Consider the following 25,251-nt stretch of genomic DNA (forward strand, 5'->3'; position numbering starts at 1 on the left):
TCATCATCTACTCCAAGTGATTTTTCAAGCCTTGAGGGAGAACATAAGCAACATCTCCAAGTGATTTTACGATATGGTCTAAAAATTTTCTCCATGAGACGATTGAAAGTAGCTGGTGCATTAGTCAAGCCAAAAGGAATGACTAGATATTCATAAAGACCAAATGTTGTGCGAAACGCGGTCTTTAGGATATCTTCATCCAGTATCCTTATTTGATGATAGCCACTCTTAAGGTCAATCCTACTGAAGTAGGTAGAGCCTTGTAGCTTATCAAACAGATCTTCTACCCGAGGCACGGGAAATCTGTTTTTTATAGTGATATGGTTTAGTGCTCGATAGTCCACACACATACGGTATGTACCATCTTTCTTTTGCACTAAAAGGACTGGAGAACAAAAGGGAGAGGAACTAGGCCTCACCATCCCTTTGTCTACCAATTCCTATACTTGCCTCATAATCTCCTCTAGTTGAGCTTGTGAGACTCAATAAGGAGGTTTGTTAGGCGGTGAGCTTCCTGGAAGGAGCTCAATACGATGGTCATCATCCCCTCGTTTTGGAGGTAGGTCCATAGGGATATCATCGATGAACACATCTTGGAATCCTTTTAGAAAAGTAGACAAGTCTAACTCTTCTTGATTCCTATCATTTTCATTTGATGAAACATTATTAGCTTTTAGAGACTCTTAGACATAAATCATGTACGTAGAAACTGAGCTCTTCATTGATTTATGAAAAGAAAGAGGATTTACAAGTGGAATAGTGCGACCACGCTCACTAGCATCTATATACATGTTCTTTCCCCTGTAGGTGAAGTAAATTCTCCTTTCAGGGAACTTCATGTTGGCAGCCATGCGATCAAACCATGGTGCCCCTAGGATAACATCCTGATGTTGGAGAGGAGAGATAAAGAAGTCTTCTTTATCGACATAGCTTTGGACATGAAGCCTCAACTTCCCAATCAAGGGAGTAACGGAGGCTTGTTGTCCCTTGAAATATGTATCAGCTGTTACTATATCTCCCATCTCAAAAGCTTGAATGCCCAAGTTGGTGGCCAACTCTATTGATATGAAGTTGATAGTAGAGCCTGGGTCAAACAAGATGAAGGCATCATGCTCTCTTACCTTTCCCCACGCATAGGAAAGTGATGATCCTTTGCAATGAGCATCCTCTTTTGGAGCTTCGACGGTGAAAGCCCTAGGAGTCTCATTCGGAGTATTCTTCTTGGGGCAAGAACGATAGCCATGTCCTTGCTCCCCACACTTGAAACACTTATGGTCCTTGCGAAAAGCTTCAAGCTCTTCAGGAGAGAGTTTGTTTTTACCTTTGTAAACTCCCTTCTCCTTGGACCGATTGTTGTTGTTGGAAGTGCCTTGGGAATTATTTTGAGCATTGGATTTCCCCTTTGTATCATTTTTATCTTTGTTTTCCATGGGCTTGACATTACGTCTAGCCCCTTGATGGAAATTGATGCGTGAAGCAACCATGGTGTGGTGGATTACTTCAGTAATAGTACCGGACCGTTGAGAGTTGATGTATTCGGCCATCTCTTCAGGTAATCCCGCACAGAATTGTTGTCTTTGCTCGGCAAAGTCTATCTTTTGAAAGACAGTAGCTTTGAGATGTAAATCCCAAAACTTGTCTACATACTTGTTGATAGACTCATGAGAGAGAAGCTTCAAGCCGAGCCATTCGGTAAGAACTTTATCTTTAGTATCACTTGGAAGAAATTGCTTCATGATGGAAACTCGTAGAGTTTTCCATGTCTTTGGGGCTTCTCCATTGCCACGAAGGCTAGCCCACCATTGACGAGCTGATTTTTGGAAGTGCATAGCTACATGGCATAGCTTGGAGGACTCTGTGAAGCCCTCGTCCCCAAAGGCCGCATCAAATTGCTGGATGAAGGCCAACACTTTGTCGGTAGCACCAAAGGTGCCATCATAGGTGAGAAAAGAGATACTCTTTCCTCCCTCCTTGAACTTCTTTAGCTTTTGTGACCTTCTCCATGCAGGAAATGATTTGCGATGTCCTCCCCTCTTGTATTCTCTAGGAGAATAGCCATAACTTTCATCGGAAGAGAAGGAAGGTGAAGAAGAAGGAGAAGAGGGTGACCTCTTCCTAGCCCTTTTCTTCCTTTGTTTCCTCTCTTGCCTTTCAGAGTGATGAGGAGAAGGACTATGGGTTTCTCTTTTCCTCTTGGGAGGAGTAGGCGATCGTCTAGACCGCCCTCTTCGTGGAGCCACATCTTCAGAAGAACTTAGACTGTCATTGCTTTCTTTCTCTTTGGATTCCTCCTCTCGAATGGGAGAGAGTCTTCTTTTGGGGGTCTCTTCAAGAGGCCTCCTAAGCTCTCTCTCCTCTGGGAGAGGAAGGGAAATTCCATAAGCACGAAGTTGTTGAGTAACTTCGGCTTGCAAAACAGGGTTGCCCATAGCTTGTTGCAACCTAATGACGAGATAATTCACAAACATGGGAGCATCATCATTAGCACCTTCATGTGCAAAATCAAAGCTATCGATGTTCATTCTACTCTCTTGATTATTGTCAGCCATGTTAACAAAATTTATGTTTATACTTAGTGTATGCTTTGGCAATACAAAACCTTAGTTGCCACTCCTCTTAGCCTTTGAAAATCGACTCTTAAGTATCTACACCCACGGCTCAAAGTAGTTAATTATAGAGAGTAGAGGAGTAGGTCTAACATAGCAGAGTTGCCAAGGGCTAGCTCCTTTCGGACTTCTTATGGCTCAATAATGGTAAAGCCGTAGGCAAGTCTAAAATGACTCCATTATTAAGTCCAAAGCTCCCGAGGTGTGCACCATCCCCCACATAGTGGGCTTAACAAAACCGATATGAGATCCCATTTCCACTTACTCTATTATAATTAACAACATCAACCATTTATAGGCTACTTAAGGACCTCTCTTCTTAAGCAAGAAAAGAGAAACCAAATGCTCTGATACCAATGTAATGGAATTTGCCTATTCAATTTGAGAGTAGCGGAATTTAATGAGAGTACTTTCAAGAAATGATTTTGTGAGCATAGCGGGTTGACATAATTGAAGATAGCAACATAATCATAGCAATTAGTTAACTTGGCATAGACAATACTTTTGCAAGAGAGATAATTTAGAGAACATGACAACAGTTGAGGACCGGATTTATGTGGAGCCGGTCCCCCCTCCAATAGGCATTTGTATTATGATTTCTCCCATAAAGGGAGACTTGTTACAATACATTCTTTGTGTTCCTTGTGACCTAGGTGACGCAATGAAGATGGAAAGCTTCATGCATCATCATCATAGCATAACCTAAACTTGAAGAAAGCTTTAACTATACCAAGCCTCAGTCCCAAGACCTCAAACACCTTCGAAGGTGGAGAGAGCTAGCAGGGAATGAGGGTAGAGAAGAGGAAGAAGAAACATTTCATACGAGAAAGAGCTAGTTCCTCACTTATCATAACTCTTGTGCTAGCATACATAATAGCATAGTAATGAAGAAAAAATAGATGGCAAGCTCAAGCATTGAAGCATGGCTCTTGGATGGATTTGCACTCCATAGCCAAGAGTGTTGGTGTAGGCTCTCAACCTCTACTTGCTTGGAGAAAGAGAGGGAGCTCTTGCACTTTGCATAGTACACAATGAGAGTGTTTGTGAGTGTGTGTGGGTGAGTATACCCCCTAAGCACCCCCCTAGCTTGCTTGGGTCGACCCCCCCTTGTAGCTCATTGGACCCCTCCAGGCCTAGCCAATCACAAGCAGGAGCCATTACAAGCAACAGGGATAGCCTTGGGACAAGTGTCCCCCTTTCCCCTTTGAGAGAGAGGACTTGATAAATGCAAAATCAATTAATTAAATATCCTTTATTATCATTGGACCCCTTGGGTGGCCAACCAATAGGTTTCAGGCACACCATGAGGGCAACATGAGGAGGAACTTGACAAGTTTCCTTGCTGCCTCTTCAAGCTGGGGCTTCCCTTGTGTGTGTGTGTGTGTGTGTGTGTGTGTGTGTGTGTGTGTGTGTGTGTGTGTGTGTGTGTGTGTGTGTGTGTGTGTGTGTGTTCTCTCTCATCCCCCCCCCCCCCCCCCCTTGTAGGCTCGCCCCCCTCCTTGATCTTTTTGACTTTGGATGAGCAAGCCCCTTAGTCATCAAGCATGACTAAGCACTTGAAGTAGGGGGTGTTCCCACAAGCATCTCAGGCAAGCTTCTCAAGGCACTTCAAGCACCTTAATCATGCACCAATTCAAGCACCTCAAGCATCTTAATCAAGCACCTCAAGCATGACAAGCACCTCAAGCACGACAAGCACCTCAAGAACGACAAGCACCTCGAGTTTGGGCCGGGTTCCCACCTCAAGCTCAACCCTAGCTTACCTAAGGTCAAAGGACTTTTACACACATTATTGGAGGTCTTCAATGAAGCTAACCCTAAGGTCTTATGCTCCATTGGTTAGCCTTGCTCTTGATAGACCATCTCCCATTTGGGCCCCTTTACTATTGGTCCCGTGTTGAGATAGATCTATAAGCACATATCTATATCTTAACACTTGTTCCCGTTTATTCTCCCACATTAAGTGATCAATTTAATTTGAGAAAATCATTTGGGTTGGTTAGATATTAGATTTTATGACATTTCTCTACCATTTGGGTGTGTGAGTGTCCATATCAAGCTGCAAGCAGGCTATGCTATAGAGGTGAACGCTTTCAGCCCTCCTTGTCAGTTTTTGGTGCCCCCTATTGAAGAGAGCAAGAATTCTATGCATACTTTTGGATTGCAGTTCTTGGAGGTTATTATGTATATGGTTGTGGGTCCTTTGGGACAAGCACCTATGTATGTGAAAATTGTGGGTAGCAATTGAGGTGGTAATTGAACTGGATTGCAGCCTTTGTTTAGGGTCATTAGGTTTTGTGAATCCAAGCATTGGGAGCTAGGTTACCCAGTGTGAGGTGGATAGGTACTTGAGCAATCCATTGACATCCCTTACCCTATCAATGTCACATGTAAGTGATTTTGTGGTGGACAAAGATGGTGCAAAGCTTTCCTAAATTTCACGGATTGCCACATGAAGACGCTAATGCGTTTGTGGAAAATATTGAAGTGGAACTTTTACTATATGGCATACAAGATCCTATTGTTATGCTGCATCATTTTGGTTACACCTTGCAAGGTGATGCAAGGGGGTGGTTGCAAGATTTTGAGGCACAAGCTCAAGCCAAAAATCCACCAATTGTGCTTGATTACAACCTAGTTAAGCATGCCTTTTTTAATCGCTTCAAAGAAGCAGAGGAGCCATATATTGTTTGGCATGAGATCCTAAATCATGTGCATAAGGAGAATCAAAGTGTTGATGATTACCTAAAGCGGTTTACACGTGTTTGGGATTGTTGGTGTGTATCTCTTGGAGATGATACAATCACAAAATGGAGCAGAAGCTTCACTCATAGGAGAAACTTACACAACCAAAATAGCACAAAAACAGTGAGGAATTTGGTAAAATGGACAGCATCATTGCGTCCAGAACAGCCCAAAACCCCAGTCTACAATGTCAAGGTGCTCAAATCCGACCTCGGATGAGCAGTTTACGGCCAAAACATGCTCCAAAAATAGCAAAAACACAGTTGCAGTTGTTCCTCTTCTCTCCACGTTTTTTTATCTCTAGTTCACCAGTTCCCATACTTAGCTTTATTACTTGGGCACCTTTGGCCTTTTATATGACCTCAAACGGACCCCAAACAGGCCAAAAACTGACCTCGCAGTGCATAGTTGTCACCCTGCTGCATTCATCCGCACACCTGGCACTCAACTTTTTCCAATAATGCATCTCATAACCATGTGAAGTGGCCCCAAAAGATGGTCCTCATGATGACCTCTCTGCATAATTATCACAAAAAAACACCCACGTTGTGTCTGTACTTATCCACGTGCAAATATTGACCCCATTCTTCCTCCTGACGCCACTAGATGCCATCTGACACACTTGCTTACCTCATGTCTTCGGCCCACGGATAGCTTCCTTGAGAATTTTTACGCACTACCAACTCCTCATTATTATAGAAAAAGCACACTGGTACTGGTGATAATGAAAATCGATGCACTATGTACATGATGTCCTACCTGTACACATGTGGGCCCCACGCAACCACCTGGCTCTAGAAAATGGGCAATCCTTTATTTGATGCATCATGCATGTGTATATACATATGCGCAATCCCTTGCTCCAAAAAACTCCTAACATAATTTGCCCATCCCCTAGCCTGCTAGATCATTCATGATCAGCAGTCAGCAGCAAAAAGAGATATGAGACTCGCCGCGTCACAGGTCTCCTCATCCCTCACCAACATTACTTCCTCCACAGGCGGCTCATCTCGCTCCACCATCATTAACCTGGCATGATACAATTTAAGACGCAATCCATTTACCCTTGACTTATGTAGAATCCCATCCAGGTTAGCCAACTGATATGTTCCATTTTGAAAACACTCGACCACCTTAAAAGGGCCTTCCCACTTAATTTGAAACTTCTTTTGGAAGGTGTTGTACAGCTTCCTGTTGTAGTGCAAAACCAAGTCATGCTTCATGATACCCTTACTTTTGACCTTTTCATTTATCTTCGCCAAAGCCTTATCCTGCATCTGCCCATAATGTTCCAATGCACTCATCCTATCCAGGTGAACCTCTTGTAACTGTAAGAGCCTCTCTTTGAATGCATCACTAGGCTACCTAAGCAACTTTTTTAGCATCTTTATTGTAGGAAACTCTACTTCCACACGCAATAATGCTTCCTTTCCATACACCAAATGAAATGGAGTAAACCTTGTACCTGTCTTCATCGAAGTACGGTAAGCCCATAATGCACTAGGCAATTCCAAATCCCAATTCTTTCCTTGGTGTTCTTTCACTTTTCAAAGAATTTGTACCAACTCACCATTGAACCTTTCATTTAAGCCATTACATTGGGGATAATAAGGAGTGGTATGCTGGTGCCTAATCTTTATCTTTGCGCATAAGAAGTCTAGCAGTTTAGCTCTAAATCTTGGCCCCTTATCAGAAAGTAGTTCTGGTGGCACCCCAAAATTCCAACATATTTGATCATACACAAATTTTGCCACATCCTTTGCAGTGATTTGTTTTACTTCTATAGCCTATGCTCATCTAGAGAGATAGTCCACTGCATTCAAAATATAGCTTTTGCCCTTGCTTGTGATAGGTAGCGGGCCTATTGCATCAATCCCCCACTTTTCAAACACATCAAACGCCATAATGGTTTTTCGTAGCTCTGGCTTCTCTTTGGTTTTTCAGTTCTCACACTTAGCTTTATTACTTGGGCACCTTTGGCCTTTTATTTGACCTCAAACGGACCCCAAACAGGCCTAAAAATGACCTTGCAGTGCATAGTTGTCACCCTGCTGCATTCATCCACACACCTGGCACTCAACTTTTTCTAAGAATGCGTCTCGCAACCACATGAAGTGGACCCAAAAGATGGTCCTCATGATGACCTCTCTGCATAATTATCACAAAAAAACCCACGTGCAAATATTGACCCCATTCGTCCTCATGACGCACCTGCTTACCTCATGTCGTCGGCCCGCAGATAGCTTCCTTAAGAAGTTTTATGCACTACCAACTTCTCATTATTATAGAAAAAGCACACTGGTACTGGTGATAATGAAAATCGATGCACTATGTACATGTTATCCTAGCTGTACACATGTGGGCCCCAGGCAACCACTTGGCTCTAGAAAATGGGCAATCCTTTATTTGATGCATCATGCATGTGTATATACATATGCGCAATCCCTTGCTCCAAAAAACTCCTAACATAATTTGCCCATCCCCTAGCCTGCTAGATCATTCATGATCAGCAGCAGCAAAAAGAGATATGAGACTCGCCGTGTCACAGCTCTCCTCATCCCTCACCAACATTACTTCCTCCACAGGCAGCTCATCTCGCTCCACCATCATTAACATGGCATGATACAATTTAAGACGCAATCCATTTACCCTTGACTTATGTAGAATCCCATCCAGGTTAGCTAACTGATATGTACCATTTGGAAAACACTCGACCACCTTCAAAGGGCCTTCCCACTTAATTTGAAACTTCTTTTGGAAGGTGTTGTCCAGCTTACTGTTGTAGCGTAAAACCAAGTCATGCTTCTTGATACCCTTACTTTTGACCTTTTCATCTATCTTCGCCAAATCCTTATCTTGCATCTGCCCATAATGTTCCAATGCACTCATCCTATCCAGGTGAACCTCTTGTAACTGTAAGAGCCTCTCTTTGAATGCATCACTAGGCTGCCCAAGCAACTTTTCTAGCATCTTTACTGCAGGCAACTCTACTTCCACAAGTAATAATGCTTCCTTTCCATACACCAAATGAAATGGAGTAAACCCTGTACCTGTCTTCACCGAAGTACCGTAAGCCCATAATGCACTGTGCAATTCCAAATCCCAATTCTTTCCTTGGTGCTCTGTCACTTTCGAAAGAATTTGTACCAACTCACCATTGAACCTTTCATTTAAGCCATTACATTGGCGATAATAAGGAGTGGTATGCTGGTGCCTAATCTTCATCTTTGCGCATAAGAAGTCTAGCAGTTTAGCTCTAAATCCTCGCCCCTTATCCGAAAGTAGCTCTAGTGACACCCCAAACTTGCAACATATTTCATCATACACAAATTTTGCCACATCCTTTGTAGTGATTTGTTTTACTGCTATAGCCTTTGCCCATCTAGAGAGATAGTCCACTGCATTCAAAATATAGCTTTTGCCCCATGCTTGTGATAGGTAGCGGGCCTATTGCATCAATCCCCCACTTTTCAAACACATCAAATGCCATAATGTTTTTTCGTAGCTCTAGCTTCAACACTCTCTTCCCAAATGGTTGACACCTATTGAAATACCTACACCAATGGTGAACATCCTTGTGCAAACTAGGCCATACATACCCCTCTTGCAAGATCTTATGCAAGGTGATATTTAGAGCAAAATGTCCGCCACATGCACCTTCATGATTCTCTTCCAACACTCTATAAAGCTCCTCTCGCCAAGGTACACGTCTCAACACGAGATCAGCCCCTTTCATGTACAAGACATCACCAACCAATTTGTACATGGATGCTCTACGCACAAAACCATACTTCTTAGACTTCTGAATGTCTTTCGGAATGATTCCTATTAGCAAAAACTCCTCTTCTTGAGCCAAAATTTCCCGGCCATGATAAAGAGGTAAGTTGGTCCTCAACACAAATAGCTCCCCAATCATGCTTTGAGCTGCTTCATGTGCCTCTCCATTTAGAGCACGTTCAATGTGTCCGATGCTCCATGCTTCAAACTTTTTTAACAGGCCTTTAATCCTGAAAGACATTTCCTTCAAAGAGGTGTTCTTGCTCTTCCACACACCCAACACTTGCTTCACAACTAACAAGGCATCACCTTTTATGCTCAACCTTCTAATCCCATGCTTCAAACATAGCATGGTTGGGTGAAGACCAGCACATTGCATTACTCTCCTCCTTTCAGTGATATTTGAGCTATTTCGAGAAAGGGGAAAAGCGGGTTGCGTGTGCATGTGACACACATCTCCTCTCCCACAATCCGCAGGCAATAGGCATTGAAGACAATGGCCCACATCGTAGCAAAAGAGAAGACAAGCACAATGTCAGCTGTCCATAACCGTCGTCTAAGGCGGGCGATCAAGGCAAACTCGACCATCAACTCTACGGCACCGAGGCTCTGTAGAAGGCCCTCTCTAAACCCTTGCATGAAGGAGGGTTGAATCCACCCCATGAGGGTAAGAGGCCAACACTCTATCATCCAAGTTATTGAGACTTTTTGTATATAACAAGGAAAGATAACATACTTGAGTTGACAAAGAAAGCTAGAAGGAAAGGAAAACTACAAACTTCAAGGAAGTAGTTTCACTTTTCCTTTTCACTCCTTAGAGAAAGGCAAGTTTTCTTCCAAAATTCATTTATTTTCAAAAAAGAAGTTTCACAAGGTGAAAAAAAGCCTTCACAAAAACATCAAGTTTTTGTGAAGAATCAACGAAGGTGTTCTTACAAAGAACAAGACGTGAAGCGCTACAAATTTTGCAAGGCAAGGATTGCATGCAACACAAAAATCACCGAGCATAAAAAACACAATGACTTCAAGCTTTACAAGGTACAAGTTGACGTTTTTTTCTCTCTCTACATTAGCTGTGTTTACCATGGCCAACAAGGACATCTCACATACACACACACTTTTGATTTTGAGCACGCACATCAAAATCCGGCAACCACGGGTGTTGTCAACACTAATATGCATGACGATGATGGTCTAGGAGATCATGGCCTTGTAGAGATGGCTGCTTTGAAGACTTTGGAAAATTGACAAAGCGTACTTGAACGCAAACTCTCTGCATTAAATGCAAATGTTACAAACCTTACTGGGCTACTTATGACATTTATGAATTCACAGACAGCTCAAGGAGCGCAAGCTCGCACGGTTCAAGGAATCCACATTTAGAAGATGCAGAAGGTAGCAAATGCATTACTTAAGAATATCACCATTCCTTAGTTTCTGCAACAGGATGCGGTCAATTCGTTCTTACACAAATGGAGTGATACTCATAGGCTGAGACACACCCCATATATTAAGAGAGTTGTGGAAACAAGTCTATCTCTTAAAGGAAAAGCCTATAAGTGGTGGATGGCATTTCCAATAGATGATCGTCCCCTCAGTCTTGGGCTGCGTTTCAAGCTTCTTTCTCCAAAGAGTTTTTGGACTCCAATGAAGAAGATAAGAATTGGTTAGCATGGGATGCATGCCGTATGTTTGGCCTCTCTCTCACTCAATATCTTTCTAAGTATCAAGAAATCATATTAAAACTAGAAGGTCTAGATGAATTTCAAAAGATACGGGGTTTCAATAGGGGTCTTGACAAAGACTATCATCTTCATATCAAGACCCAACATCCAAAAACTTTGGAAGAAGCCATCGCTCATGCCCAAAAGTATGATGATGACCAAGAGAGGAAGGGAAATGCCTACTCTAAGAATAATTTTGCTAAGAGAAATTCAGCTATAAAGAGCCAATGGCAAAGGAGATCTCCCACACATTCCAAGAGGAACAAGAGACTATCTACCTCTCCACGTCCTCAAGAGGCTAAGAAGCCTAAGCAATCACGGGATACTCCACGTGGGTCTCTCAGCACTGTCAATTTTGAGCGTGCAAAGAAACACAATTTGTGTTTCAAATGTCTTTCGGACCAGCATAACAAGAAGGATTGTCCTCTTTTGCAATGCAAAGAAAAGGCCATGCACATAGTGCAACGTCTCACATTAGATTCATCTCCTGAATATTGTGTTGTAGAGGTTCTTCATATGGAAGAAAAGCACAAGTGTTGCGTGCATGCTTCAATTTGGCAACCCACATTTGGCCCCCATGAGTTGATTCGCATGCAAGGCACTATTAACGGACAACGTGCTTGTATTTTAGTGAATGATGGTGCACCTTATAATTTCTTGAACTATAAGCTAGTCAAGAAATTGAAGCTTACATAGACTCCTTGCTCCCACAAGTAGTAGAACAGATGCCTAAAAATGATAAATAATTATGGGACACAATAATTCAAGGGGTTGAACTTATTGTTCAACATCATATGATGACCCTTGACTTTCAAGTTATGAACATGGACCGTGCTGATGTAGTTTTAGGACGGGAGTGGTTGCATGGTTTAGGAAACACATTGCACACTAGTTATGAACACAACTCCTGATCCTTTAATGGTAAACATGTGCTCTTGCTTGGTTTGAAAAATATACCATTTTCACATCTTATATGTACAACCGAGCTTTCTATTTTACAAAAAGCAGATTTAATAGATGAATTCTTTTTGTGTTACTGCTTGTCTCCAAGTCTTGTGAATTATCAAGAGCAAAGTGCTATGGATTTTAGTTATGGTATGCAAAGTGCAATGAATTTTAATGAAAAGCAAAGTGCTTACAATTCTAAAGAGCAAAGTGCTCTCAATTCTAATTACGTTGAGCAACATGCAACTGTTGTAAAACAAACATTAATGGAATTACAAGATTCTCCATCACAGCATAACTCTTCTTTACTTTCTCCTTTTGCACAGCAAAAGCTAACTCACTTACTCACTGAGTATAGTGATGTATTCTCAAGTGATTTACCACCAGGTTACCCCTTACACGTGATATGCAGCATGGCATAGATGACCTGTCGGGCACTAAATTGGTGAGTAAACCACCATATCATAAGAGTGCTAGTGAGGCCAAGGAGGTTGAGCGTTAGTTGGCTGACTACCTTGCCCGTGGTTTCATTAGACCTAGCACTTCGCCTTGGGTATCACCAATTCTATTGGTAAAAAATAAAGATGGTACTATGCGCATGTGCGTAGATTTCCACGGATTAAGTGCTGTAACCCTCAAGAATAAGTATCCTCTGCCTCGAGTGCATGAGTTGTTTGATCAACTCGATGGGGCAAGATACTATACAAAAATAGATCTTCGTTCAAGATTCCACCAGGTGCGTATCCTTTTGAAATATATCTCTAAGACTGCCTTTAGAACACGGTTCGGACATTTTGAATTTTTGGTTATGGCTTTTGGTTTAACGAATGCTCTAGCTACTACATTTATGACACTCATGGATAGTGTCTTACGTCCCTATCTTGGGAAATTTGTTGTGGTTTTTCTTGATGACATTCTCATTTACAGTAAGACTAAAGATGAAACATAGAACACTTACGATTAGTGTTCGAACACCTACAAACTCACACCCTGTATGCTAAGCCAAGCAAGTGCGATTTCTTTAAAACAAAATTACATTACCTCGGTCATGTGATCTCTTATTTTGGCATCAAGATGACACAGACAAGGTCGATGCCATTCTTCGATGGCCACATCCCAACACGGTTGAGGAGCTTCAAATCTTCTAAGGCATGATTAGATTTTATCAACAATATATTCGTGATTATGCCAAAATCATTGTTCCTATGACGGATCAACTTAAAGAAAAAGGTAAGACCTTTTCTTGAGAAGAAGCCCAACAACGCAATTTTGAACAGCTCAAGGTAGCTGTAGCCACCGCTCCCATCCTAGCAATCGTCGACCCAGTTAAGCCATTTGTGGTAGAGACTGATACTAGTGATAAAGTAATTGGTGTGGTACTTCTCTAGGAGGGAAGACCGATAGCCTTTGAAAGCAAAAAATTGAATAGAGCTCAACAAAATTATTCTTTCTATGAGAGGGAGTTCTATACCATAGTTCACGCTTTACAAAAGTAACGACACTATTTATATGGTGCCAAGTCTGAAGTGGTTTTTCATCATGAGAGTATAAATGGTTTGCTCTTCAAACGGACTTGAAGGTTCGTAAAGCTAGATAGGTGGAGATCCTTCAAGATTATTATTGTAAGCTAGGATATCGCAAGGGGCGATATAATATAGTAGCAGGGATGCACTACGTCGGATGCCTCATATTAATTCACTTGCTTTCACAAAAATAAAGAGTGAATTTTTGGAGTCATTACATGGCAAGTGTGCACAAGATCAATCATATGCTAAAGTGTGGAGTGCATTTTTAAGAAGGGATCCCTCACACTCACATATCTCTGCACGGCCAGATCAACATGTTGCACGCATAGATAAAAACTCCAACATACATAGCTCCACCCCTACTCAAGAAGGGCTTAAGCGATGGAAGAAGTTTTCCATTGACAATGGCTACTTACGATAAAAACTCCAACATACATAGCTCCACCCCTACTCAAGAAGAGCTTAAGCGATGGAATAATTTTTCCATTGACAATGGTTACTTACTCCACAAGGGTCAAAGGACTTAGAAACTAGGCGCCAAATAATATTTGAGTGTCACGATAGTCGAAGTGTTGGTCATCCAAGTATTTGTAAGAAGTATGCTTTAGTTCGCCGACAATTTTATTGGCCAAGCTTAAATCATGATGTTCAAGAGTACGTAATAAACTGCCAACAATGCAAAGTTAATAAGGCAGAGCGCCTCGAGATAGGTGGCCTTTTACATCCTTTAGAGATTCCACAAGGTAAGTGGGAGAGTATCTCTATGGATTTTGTAGTAGGACTACCTAATACAAATCGTGGCCATGATGCCATATGGATAATTGTAGACCGTCTAACAAAGATGTGTCGATGCTTTGAACTATTGGAATTTTTGTTCAAAGCATCGACACATCTTTGTTAGACGGTCTATATGTTTGAGAATGGTAAATGGTCCGCAATAACAAAGTTTAAAGCACGTGACTATCATGTTTAGTCCATTTATGCTTTTATATGGTTTTCAACCTAGATCACCCGTTACGGTGGGGTTGGCTACGGAGAAGATACAAAAAGTGAAGGATTTTCTCTAAGACCATTTTGATATGCTTCGAGTTGCTCGACAAAATGTTAAGCAAGCTCAAGATCGATATAAAAAGTACGCAGATGAGCATCACTGTCTTGGTACTTTCCAAGAAGGAGACAAGGTTTTTCTCAAGGTTCTGGAGCATTCAAAAAATCTGAAGACGGGGAAAGTTTCTAAACTTTCACCACGTTATTGCGGACCATTTACCATTCTCAAACGTATAGATCAAGTGGCATATAAGTTAGCTCTTCCCGAGCACTCACGAGTTCATCCTGTTTTTCATGTTAATCGTTTACGAAAATAGCTAGGACAGAATGATAATGTCATTGACACAGATGTGCTAGTTGACATTATAGAATTGCCAAGCATCCCTCATGAACCCGAAAAGATTTTGGATTCTCATGAGCTTCGCACCAGACATATGTCAGATGACAGGTGTTGGTAAAATGGATAGAAAGACCTGAAGAAAGTTCTACATGGGAGATTGTCTCCGCACTTAGGAAACGTTTTCCTACGTTTGTTTTTGAGGACAAAAAATGATTCTCCAAGGGGGGGTTAATGTAAGGACACGGGTCCTACAAGCAAGGCCACCGGCACGGCACGGCCGGACAGTGTGTACGCTAGGGGGAAGCTATAAGATAACATGGTTGGGTGGAGACTAGCACACTGCATTACTCTCCTCCTTTTAGTTACCCCAACAATTGGTGACAACATAGAAGAAAAGCCACCCCCACATCAAGAGAAGACCCAATCCACCCTGTCCTCAAGCTGTAGAGCTGCTCCAAGGTACGAGGAGTCCTTGGCCGAGGTTCTCTTGGAGCATCTCAAGGAGACCACTAGCCACAACATTTCCCTAGAGAAGGAGCGGCCCAACATACTAGCAGCAATGCATATGACTATGAGTGATTTTTTGAAGGAGTCTAGGGGGGGTGACAAGTAGTTCTAAGCTTTCCATGTTTCAAAGCTTTCAATTTTTTCAAAGTTCTGTTGTAATTTGTCAAAGCTTCCAAAGCTTGCAAATTTTATTGGCGTGCTTCCAAAGTGTATTGTAATGTTTCAAGGTTTTAAAGTATGATAAAAATGTTGTGAATTTAAGTAGACTATCACTGAATATCTTGTATTTTGTCAATGATTGTAGGATTGAATGGCCATATCCAAGGAAATGGCTCTCTATTGTGCATCTATGAATTGCTAAGGAACCCCAGCTTTTGCAATGATGAGTCCATAGTGCAAACTTGGTTGCATGTTTTTGAGAGCATGGTGCGGTCTATAAGCCTTAAGAAGATCGCCAACCGAAGGAGGGGTCATTAACGATGGCGAGCATGGGCATACCCACGTCCACAAGGCTTTGTTCAATGCTATCTCCTAAGTGATTATAATGCTAGCATGTTCAAGCAGCGTCTAAGGGTCGACAAAGAAACCTTTTACTTACCTTTATGGGAAGCTTGCACCATTCATGCAAAAGAAATCCACAAACTTTTGCAAGGTTGTGCCAATAGAAGATAGAGTAGCCATCGCGCTCAGTAGGCTTGCCCACTGGAGATGAACTCTTGGGCCTTGGTGACACTTATGGATGTGCCGAGAGTACATCTTGTGGAATTGTGCTTAAGCAAGGCAATTGTGAAATCTGGCCTTAAGGATACGTACAACAGATGGCCTTCAAGCTCTCGGTTTGCGACATTGGCACGTGAGTTTGAGGTTGCAAGGGGAACCCCCTTTTTTGTTGGTGCAATAGATGGTTCCCACATCCCCATCATTGCACCAAGGGACACTCATGTCGACTACTTCAATCGAAAATGTTTCCACCTATTATGTTGCAACTAACCATAGCCGCTAATTGTTCAACATGGAATTTTGGGCCGGATCAGTGCATGACTCCTTGAATTTCACTAGAAGTAAGCTAGGACAAAGATGTGCAAGAGGGGAGCTAGGCAACTATTGTCTGGTTGGAAAATGCGCTTATCCGGCATGGCCATACATGCTAGTGCCCTTCAAAGGGTGCAAGGAAGGGTTGTCATGTCTCAAGTACTACTTTAATTTCATACAATCAAGTACAAGGATGTTAGTTGAGAGAGCTTTTGGAATGTTGAAGGCAAGGTTTCACATTTTGTTAAAAAGACGTGACATGAATCTACACTTTGTGCCATATATTGTAGCAGCTTGTCTTGTGCTTCACAACATTTATATTTTTCATGGAGAATCTTTTGATATGGAGTGGGTGCGCGAGGCAAAAGCAGAACTAGCGGCTCATGGTGGGCTTGCGGCAGAGGATCGAAGAGTAGATGCTACATCCATGATGGAGCTTCTGGCAGCACGCGAAGTCGAAATAGAGGAGGCTATGGAGCGTGCTGAAGGCGATGATGAAGGAGGTGCCAGTGACCTTGGAGTTGGGCTCCGAGAGGCGAGACAGTATTGCAAAGGCAATGTACAAAGAGCAAGCACTGATGAATGTTCAAGCAATTTTTGGAAATGAGGCTTTAGAGGAAATGGATTCATCATCATCTTCAACTTAGATCTTTGGGGGCTTTCCATTCAGCGAGCAAAGAAAACCAAGTGAAGCGAGGTTCCGAGAATATATGAGCAACACCCTCGACAAATTGATGCTAGAGCAAGGTATATTGAAGAAAATAATCATGTCAAACTTGATTCAACTAGCATCTCAACACAAAATTAACACAAAACAACGGAAGCATCAAAATTTCAAACATGTTGAGGCCCTAACAAAATCCCAAGTCACAGAAGTATATGCAAAGTGGTTAATTATGGATGCATCAAATACGAGAGAGAGAGAGAGAGAGAGAGAGAGAGAGAGAGAGAGAGAGAGAGAGAGAGAGAGAGAGAGAGAGAGAGAGAGAGAGAGTTGTCGATGTATGTGTTTTTGTCTTCTTTGCAAGGGTGAGACATTGTGCAAGGGGGGGCCGGGGTCGGAAGAAGAAAAGGAATTCTCTACGGTGAGTTGGCATGAAATTGTGTTACTGCCGCAGTGATATGGTGTGAACCCCTTTTCCTACATGGCTTGCAATTATTGGTTGCTTTTCAATACTCTTCTTCTTCCACCACCTACTATGAACCCACCCTAACTATACCGCTGGAACCAATCGTATACGTCACCTTCTTGCCTAGGCCTTTGCATGTTTGATCTCTCACTATCTCTCTCTTCTCTAATTCTTCTTTTTCAGTCTATGATGGTATCATCCCAGCAATAACCTACAATGATCTTAACACACCTGCGAGAGGAGTGATCCCACCATGCCTTTCTGCAAATAATATTCCCTTGCTATCACAACATGCCCTGTAATGAGCCTGCCAAGCCTTCTATGGATTCTCTATTGTGGTGAGGTATCCGAATTTCAAGGCTGGTGGCCCCACGACTGTTCAAACCATGCATTGCTCTTCCATAAGGTGCAGACCCTTCTTGCATGTAGATTTCCCGACCCTCCTCGACATGCCATGTTGTAGACATCGATGTTGACGGTGATGCAACCATCACCGAGGTCTTCCTTGGGAACTTGGCTGCTGCAAAACCTACTGTGGACGTTCAACCCACACAGACCCTACCACTTTTAGGTGCTACCCACTTAGCATGTCATGCTCTTGCTACTCCCAATCTTGCTACTGGTGAAGCAGCCTACATGCCTCCAAGATCTCAAATGTATGAGACATACCTCATCGGAAGAGATGCCCTTGATGCATGCTTGAGAAAACTATTCTTCAAGGTTAGGTATTGCAATCATGTACAAAGCATTAGGAGGTCCCTTTATTCTACAAGCAGGACAACAGAACTATAAGGCTATGTGGAGATCTAGGCCCTTATTACCACCCACCGCACTTTATAATTGGACTGGCAATGGGTTCTGCAATGGCTAGAAGCGGAAGGGGGAGAGCACAACCCTCAACTTCTTTCCAATCACACCTCTTACTGTACATGCAAAAGATAGCTTGAGTAGGTTGTCATAAGGGTTTGTATGCAAGCTATTTGAAACTCAATGGTGCTCCTCAAACTCCTGCTGCTACCACTTCTTCCTCTACATGGCGTAAAATTATGCGCACGTTTCAATAGCAACCAATAATTTTGTTTGCAGGAATATGCGCAGCATGGAATCAGCACTAATCGTAGCAAAATAAAACTATCATGTAGCACACGTAATCCGCAATTCAACATACTTAGCGACGAGGAGGGTGCCTGGAATGCAGCTGAGGTTGCATATAAATCATGCTCTGGCATACCTCCATGTTCACAAAGTTGCTTGAACAACTTCTCGACAGCATGGACTCGCTCCAGATTATCGTACAAAGACATCATTCTAAGGTGAACTTGATCGCTCAGAACACATACTTGTGCCTGCAAATCCTTGTAGAGCCTCTCTGCTCCATGCATAACCTCAGCTGACCATATGCAGATAATAGATATTCACAAGTGCTGGAGTCAGGTAAGTAGCCCTTATTTCTCATTCTATCGTACACTTCCAATGCATACAAGGAACTTTGGACGCATTTCTATATAGCAAAAAAAATATAATTACTAGGCAACTTACTAGATTGAATACACATATCTAGTAAGAGTTCAAACTAGTAATAATGAGAATACTCCTATATGGTTGTAAGCATAATATTATAGCTATATGGGAGTTTTAAGTAACCATATAGCAATATTTCTTACTAGTTTCACTCGGATTCTCCTATATGGCTGTAGCCATAATATTATAGTTATATGGGAGTTTTAACTAACCATATAGTAAGAAATTCTTCTTTCATCTACATAGTTGTAACCACACAATGCTATCTATGTAGTTGTATTATAATAATCCACATAAATAATCAATTTAACATAACATATACAAAATAGCACATACTTTTTGACTAAAAGAGATAAAGATTAAATAGAAAACTAAAAATGATCACTTTCATATAGATGTCTCTCAAAAATTCTTACAAAGTCCATCATACAACCATTAGTCTTTATCATTAGCTACTTCTACATCCTTCAAAGAAAGAGAGCCAATCTTTTCAAGTCTTACAATCATCATGCCTTCTAATAAAAGCCAAGCTACCAAATCTTCACACATAGTAGAAGAGCTAGTTTCACACGTTTTTCTACAAAAAAAGGAGTTGGTTTTTTTGAAAGCCATGTAAGTAGGCTTCACAAATGGATACACTTCTTCCACTCTTCTAACCCCAAACCATTTCATCAGAATGGTTTCTTGATCTTCTCTAGTGAGTTTGCGTGCCTACACAATAAAGAGTTAAATTAGAGAATATGGTTGCAATCTTTTTGAGAGTAAGCATAAGATATATTTGTAAGATTGAAAACAAACCTGCACTTCCAAGGTAGCCTTCTCATTAGAAACAAAAACATCTTTCTCAACATCCTAAAAAAAGAGACAAGACACATTACTTTAGATTTATTACCATAGTATAAGTGTTTAGAGCCATCAACAAAAAACAAAACAGCTACCTTTGACTTTTGAATCCTCTTAGCTTTTGACCCTTCTTTTTTTTTTTGAAGGAGTTCAGCAAGCTTAGTTGTAGCCTAAGACATAACCCAAGCTTACTTTAATGACATTTATTTAACAAGTTTACAATTAGCATTAGTTTAATAGTATAATTTGAATACCTTCCGTTTTCGAGTACTCTTTCTAGAATGCTCTTCATCGCACCCTTTAGATGCAATTTTTTCAACTTTATTTAACTTATCCGATATCTACCAACACAAAAAAACACAACTTGATATTTTTTACATCTCTAAAAATGTTACACAATGGGAAAAAAACATGAACAAAATCTCACCGGCTTCTCGATTGAAGTTTCATGAGACTTATCACCAGCAGACAAAGACATTGAATCCACATCTCCTAGTGCACTAGAAAAGATATTTTCTTTCATAAAATTTTGATACTCCTAAGCCAACATTTTCACATAAATAAATCATCATGTAGATATGAAATGAGAGAGAGCAAAAGAAGTAGCATGATCTTCATATACCTCATATGCAGCCATATGATTTTCATCATTGTCCCAAGATATTTCTGGAATGTATACATCAGGTTCTTTCTGAATACATAAGACATACACAAAACTTTAAAAAATCTTAAAAGATCGGCATTACACTTGTATAAAGAATAGTATATATCAATTACCAGTGTGGATTCTGAGATGTCTTTATCGCCCTCTACCACATCTACAAAGTTCTCATCATAACTTTGCTTGGAAGCATCCTCGTCCTAATAAAAATTACTCAATAAGAAACTTAATATCAAAACTCTTAAAAATCATTCTATACTATTACCTTTGATGATAATTATGTCTCTTTCTCTACACCATCATTGTCAAGCTCTTGAACATCATGAGTATCCTTAAAAATGTAACATAACTCAAGAATAAGATAAACATCTACATAGCATATGATTTGAAAGCAAAATAAAAAGATAATACAAAAACTTATACCATTATAGCGCCTTTGCAAGCCTTTTGTTTGGTCCACTTTCTTTTGGACGCCAATGACTTTATACACCAATTGTAAATGTCGGACTCTTTCCACAAATATTCCACACCATATACTTTCACTGGCTTTAGCTCACCCATCTTCTCTCGGATGATACTCAAAACCATATCTTTACCCTTGCTATTATGTCTCAAATCTGCAATTGGCCCTACCTTTGCAAACCACCCTCGCACCATCCCATAATTTGCACACAACACTCTATACTGACCATGATCCTCTTTTTTAAGAAATTCTCTACCATACAACTTATTGTGCTCTCTATGTTTAGGAGGAGGAGCTCTAAAGACTTGATCATATATGATCGGATCATATGGAAGAGAACTAGTTGAGTTACCAACAACCCTTTTGTTACCCAAAGAGTGATGTTCCCTCCAAGCGTCGAGTAGTTTCACAGTCTCCTCATGAGGAAGTGAAACTAGTTGCTGAAAAATTGAATGTGGAAGATCCATGAGAGCCCTACAAGAGTAGTCGACATATGCAGATAAGATAGACTCCAAAAAGTTTCAATTTGTGCCACTTGAGATATAACTCGAACAATACAAAAAGTTAAGATGAAAATAAATCATAGAGAGAACAATGCTCAACCATATAATAAAATTCAAACCACAAAATCATTTAATTCTCTAATAGCAAAAGCCTTATGTGATCAAGTACTTTATGAATGTCTTTTTCTCATGTCCTTGACTTATGGACATCTCCATAAAATAGGGATCCATCGATCACTTTCTCCAAGATTTCTAACTTTTTTACGTTTTAGTACAATCCAATCTTTGATTAAAAGAACACAAGAATCCCAATCTCTCCATGTGTTTTCCTCCTCATGAACTTTCCATATATGAGGATCACTTGCATCAGATTTCAAAATAGCAAGCTTTGTGATTTTGCTGTCACATTGTACACATCTTACAACAGCATGCTTGAATTGTATTGTACCATTGTTTTCTAAACGGACTTTGACAATGTCATCATGCTCCAACCACAAGGGTACATTCCCACAATTGCCTTCCATTAGTAGCTTAGCCCTCTGCTTTAGGTCCTTAACTTCATATGCAATCAATCTTTGGCTCCTCGGTAATGGCAATGGGATAAATTTATGAAGCAAAGAATAGATAGGCCGCACACTATCCCAAGTAAATGGAAGCGGTGTTTTCTGAAGAATGCTCATTCCAGTCATTGTATCTATGACTAGTTCCTCTGAATAATTGTCTCCTGTAATACATTGTTTGTAGTAAGTTGCACCAAAAAACATCATTGCTTTCCCATCAAGCTGCATGGAGAAGAAAGAGGTTATGCGAGCGTTCCAATGACCTCTCTCCTCAGACAAGGTGTCTAACGCGTCCACCTTTACAACTACATCATTGCCAATCTTGAAAAGTTCTCCTTTATAGAAGACTTTGTCATATGTTTGCACATCACCAAATGAAAAGATTTCATCATCGATGTTCCAAAAGCTCCTTAAGTAGGTAACCTCCTCAGATGTTGGAACCCTATAATTACCCCTCCTCTTTGATATTGCAATACCCTTCATAAGAATGTTATCAGTACAAGATGCTCTCTTGCCATACTTTAAGATGTCGTTCCACAACGATCTTGCCTTTCCAATAGAAGTAACGTTGAATAGTCCATCAAGATGTGAAGTGCAACACTCAATGGAGGCCCCGATTGCACAATCAGCTGCAGTAGTTTGACCCAATACACTATGCAATTGTTGTAGGACTCTATCACAAGGTAGCAGGGCATCTTTATCATGTTGGATTGCTTGGAATACTTTGTGAAAAACATTCTCAGATAGAATTGTACAAAAGATGCTTCATCATTTATGCTATTTGTTTTGATAGCACTGTACGCTTTCACTAAACGTTCGAACATATAGCACCAATATATGTCATGTAGTCCATGCCACAAAATATCCTCAAGTAGTTCCCCACTTCCAGCTACATGCTCCAAGGGTGATGAATTTGCTCCTGAGTATTCCTCCTTTCGGATTCTCCAAGATTGCATCAAGGATTTGATAGCCTGCATGTCAGTAGCCGACATTCCATGTTCTCGACTGTAGCCATAAAAGCTATGTGCTATGTCCACCAACAAGATTCCTAAAGTTTGCATCTCATGCGGAATACCATCTACGACTCTTAGAATATATGGTAGACACCACTGCATAAACTTTTGATTCTCTTCCGCCTTGAAGGATTCATAATAGACACTTGGTGAGTTTGGCCACCGACCATAGCGAATAGATGCTGGTGCCAATTTTGTAACAGTCAAAGTGGCTTCATCAATATTTTTCTTCACTGAAGAATCTACATTCTGGAATAAGTGTGCAATTTACTTCTTGAAAACATTTAGAGACAAGGTGTGCATTACATCAAAAACCAAGTCAAGAGAGGGGTCAAATCCATATAAGTCAAAGAGTCTCCAAAGTATTGACTCCCCTGATAAACCAGCTTTCTTCCAAATCTCATCCTTCTCAGCAAAAGTACAACACCTCTTTGCCTCAGCTATGGCATGAACCATCTCGTTTGTTGTTCTTGCAACTGGTGGGTATCTGACTTGTAAGCGATTTTCATTGTAAATATACCTCCCTTCTAGTCCAGGCCTATCTCTTGCAAGTGATGCATGTGGCTTATCTCTCCTGCAGAACTCTTGTCCCCCATTTTTGAACAAGCCAATCTTGCATTGGGCCGGATGGTCTCCGGTAACCATCATAACCATAATTCGTATCTTACAGAATTTAGATTCCACCCTCGTATCATCAAAGATGTTTTCTAGTGGATACTCATATAATACATCCACTCCATCAATATACAGTGATTCCAACTCATCCACTAATGGTTTCAGAAATGATCCGAAGACATCTCCGGAAGACTTAATAATCTTTTTGCAGCTTTGTGGAATAAACAAGACTGGCATGATATCCATAGAGTTTTGTTTTCCAGCATTGAGCACCATAATCTCCACAACCCCACAACTTTTTTGTGTGGTTCTTGAAGTTTGAAACCCGTCCCAATGCAACAAGAGAGCTATATTTCTAGGGTCACCCTGATTATGCACACCAACAATCAGAGTAAGTAAGGACATTCAGTGTATATTTTGCTAAGAAAAAGAGGAAGATAGACATCATTACCTTGCACAACCTTTTCTCACATTCTATTTCTTCCTTGCATTCGGAGCAGATAAAAGTGTACACTGCTCGATCAGCATCCCATGCATCTTCAAGTTTTTGAGAGCGTTTGTCAAAGGGAAAAGTCGTGTAAGACTTCTTACATCCAGGTGTAGAGCAAACAACTGGCAGCTCATATGTTGACAATGGGTCCCAAAAGTTCTTCACTCCTTGGAATTTTGTTCCATCCCAAAATTCCTTTATATGCCTTCCCGTAGAAAATGCATCTCCCTTACACCATTGATTTTTATGGCGCCACAAACTCAATAGCTCATGACAAAAGGTTCTACTCCTTGTAAGAAGCTTCAGTTGAGGTCCTATTGGAATATAATCAAAAGCAAGCATTGACTTTCTTGGCTTTGTGCATACTCTGCACTTTTCACAGCAAGTAATACAGTCACGTTTAAGCTTTTTGGAGTTTGAAGCACCTGAACAGGCACACCTTAGAACCTCTCCTACAAAGTTGTCCTCTATACTTGGGTATAGAAGTTCTGGTGCGTGCTTTGCTCCATTACTTCCTGTACAAATACGATAACGAGAGGCAGTCACCATCCCCAAACCTTTCAACATTGTTTGTAATTGATCCCAGCACGCGGGTACTTGTACCCCTCCAAGCTCACCTTCCCATGTCTTTGGCAACTGAACCAACAATTTAGCTAGGCTTCTTTTCGAAGAGTAGTTCTTTACCCTAGCTCCACCAAGGTCACCAAACAGAAGACGTAGCATTTGATCTTGAACACCTATCGGCATTTTATGTTCATCCCATAAACTTTGAAGTTCTACTATTCTCTCTATTAGTTCAAAGAGAACATTAGATGTCCCTTCCTCATTTTCCTCCCTGCTATCTTGCACGCTAGCATCAGCCTGTAAATGGTCGTCACCATCTGCATGATGGTCACCGCCATTTGAATCTTCCATTTTCTCTTCCTCCACGTTGAGACCTTCACTCCAGGAAGGTACTACATGTGGCACATCTAAACCAAAATGGAGCTTCAAGCTCCCAAATCTCTTTGAAAGAATTTGGTGTCGATAAAGGGTTGAAGTATGCACAAACCGCCCGCCATAGCAATAGAAAGAACAGTTGCAGAAAGCCTTCCTTCCATCACTATTGGACTCTTCAGTTCTTTCTACATGTCGATCTTCTGTTCGTTCTGTGATGTTATGTGTGACATCCAAATCAATGTCACTTTGTACCCTTCTACGCTT

The 25,251-nt window shown here is 41.1% G+C and overlaps 1 pseudogene; it reads right to left on the reverse strand.

The window, feature by feature from the left end:
* Positions 1 to 19,430: 19,430 nt before the first annotated feature.
* LOC147461154 (uncharacterized) lies at positions 19,431 to 23,834 on the reverse strand (annotated as a pseudogene).
* Between the last annotated feature and the right edge of the window lie 1,417 nt (positions 23,835 to 25,251).

This window comes from Adiantum capillus-veneris, chromosome 3, assembly GCF_014529385.1.
Source record: "Adiantum capillus-veneris isolate H3 chromosome 3, ASM1452938v2, whole genome shotgun sequence".
Lineage (NCBI taxonomy): Eukaryota > Viridiplantae > Streptophyta > Polypodiopsida > Polypodiales > Pteridaceae > Adiantum > Adiantum capillus-veneris.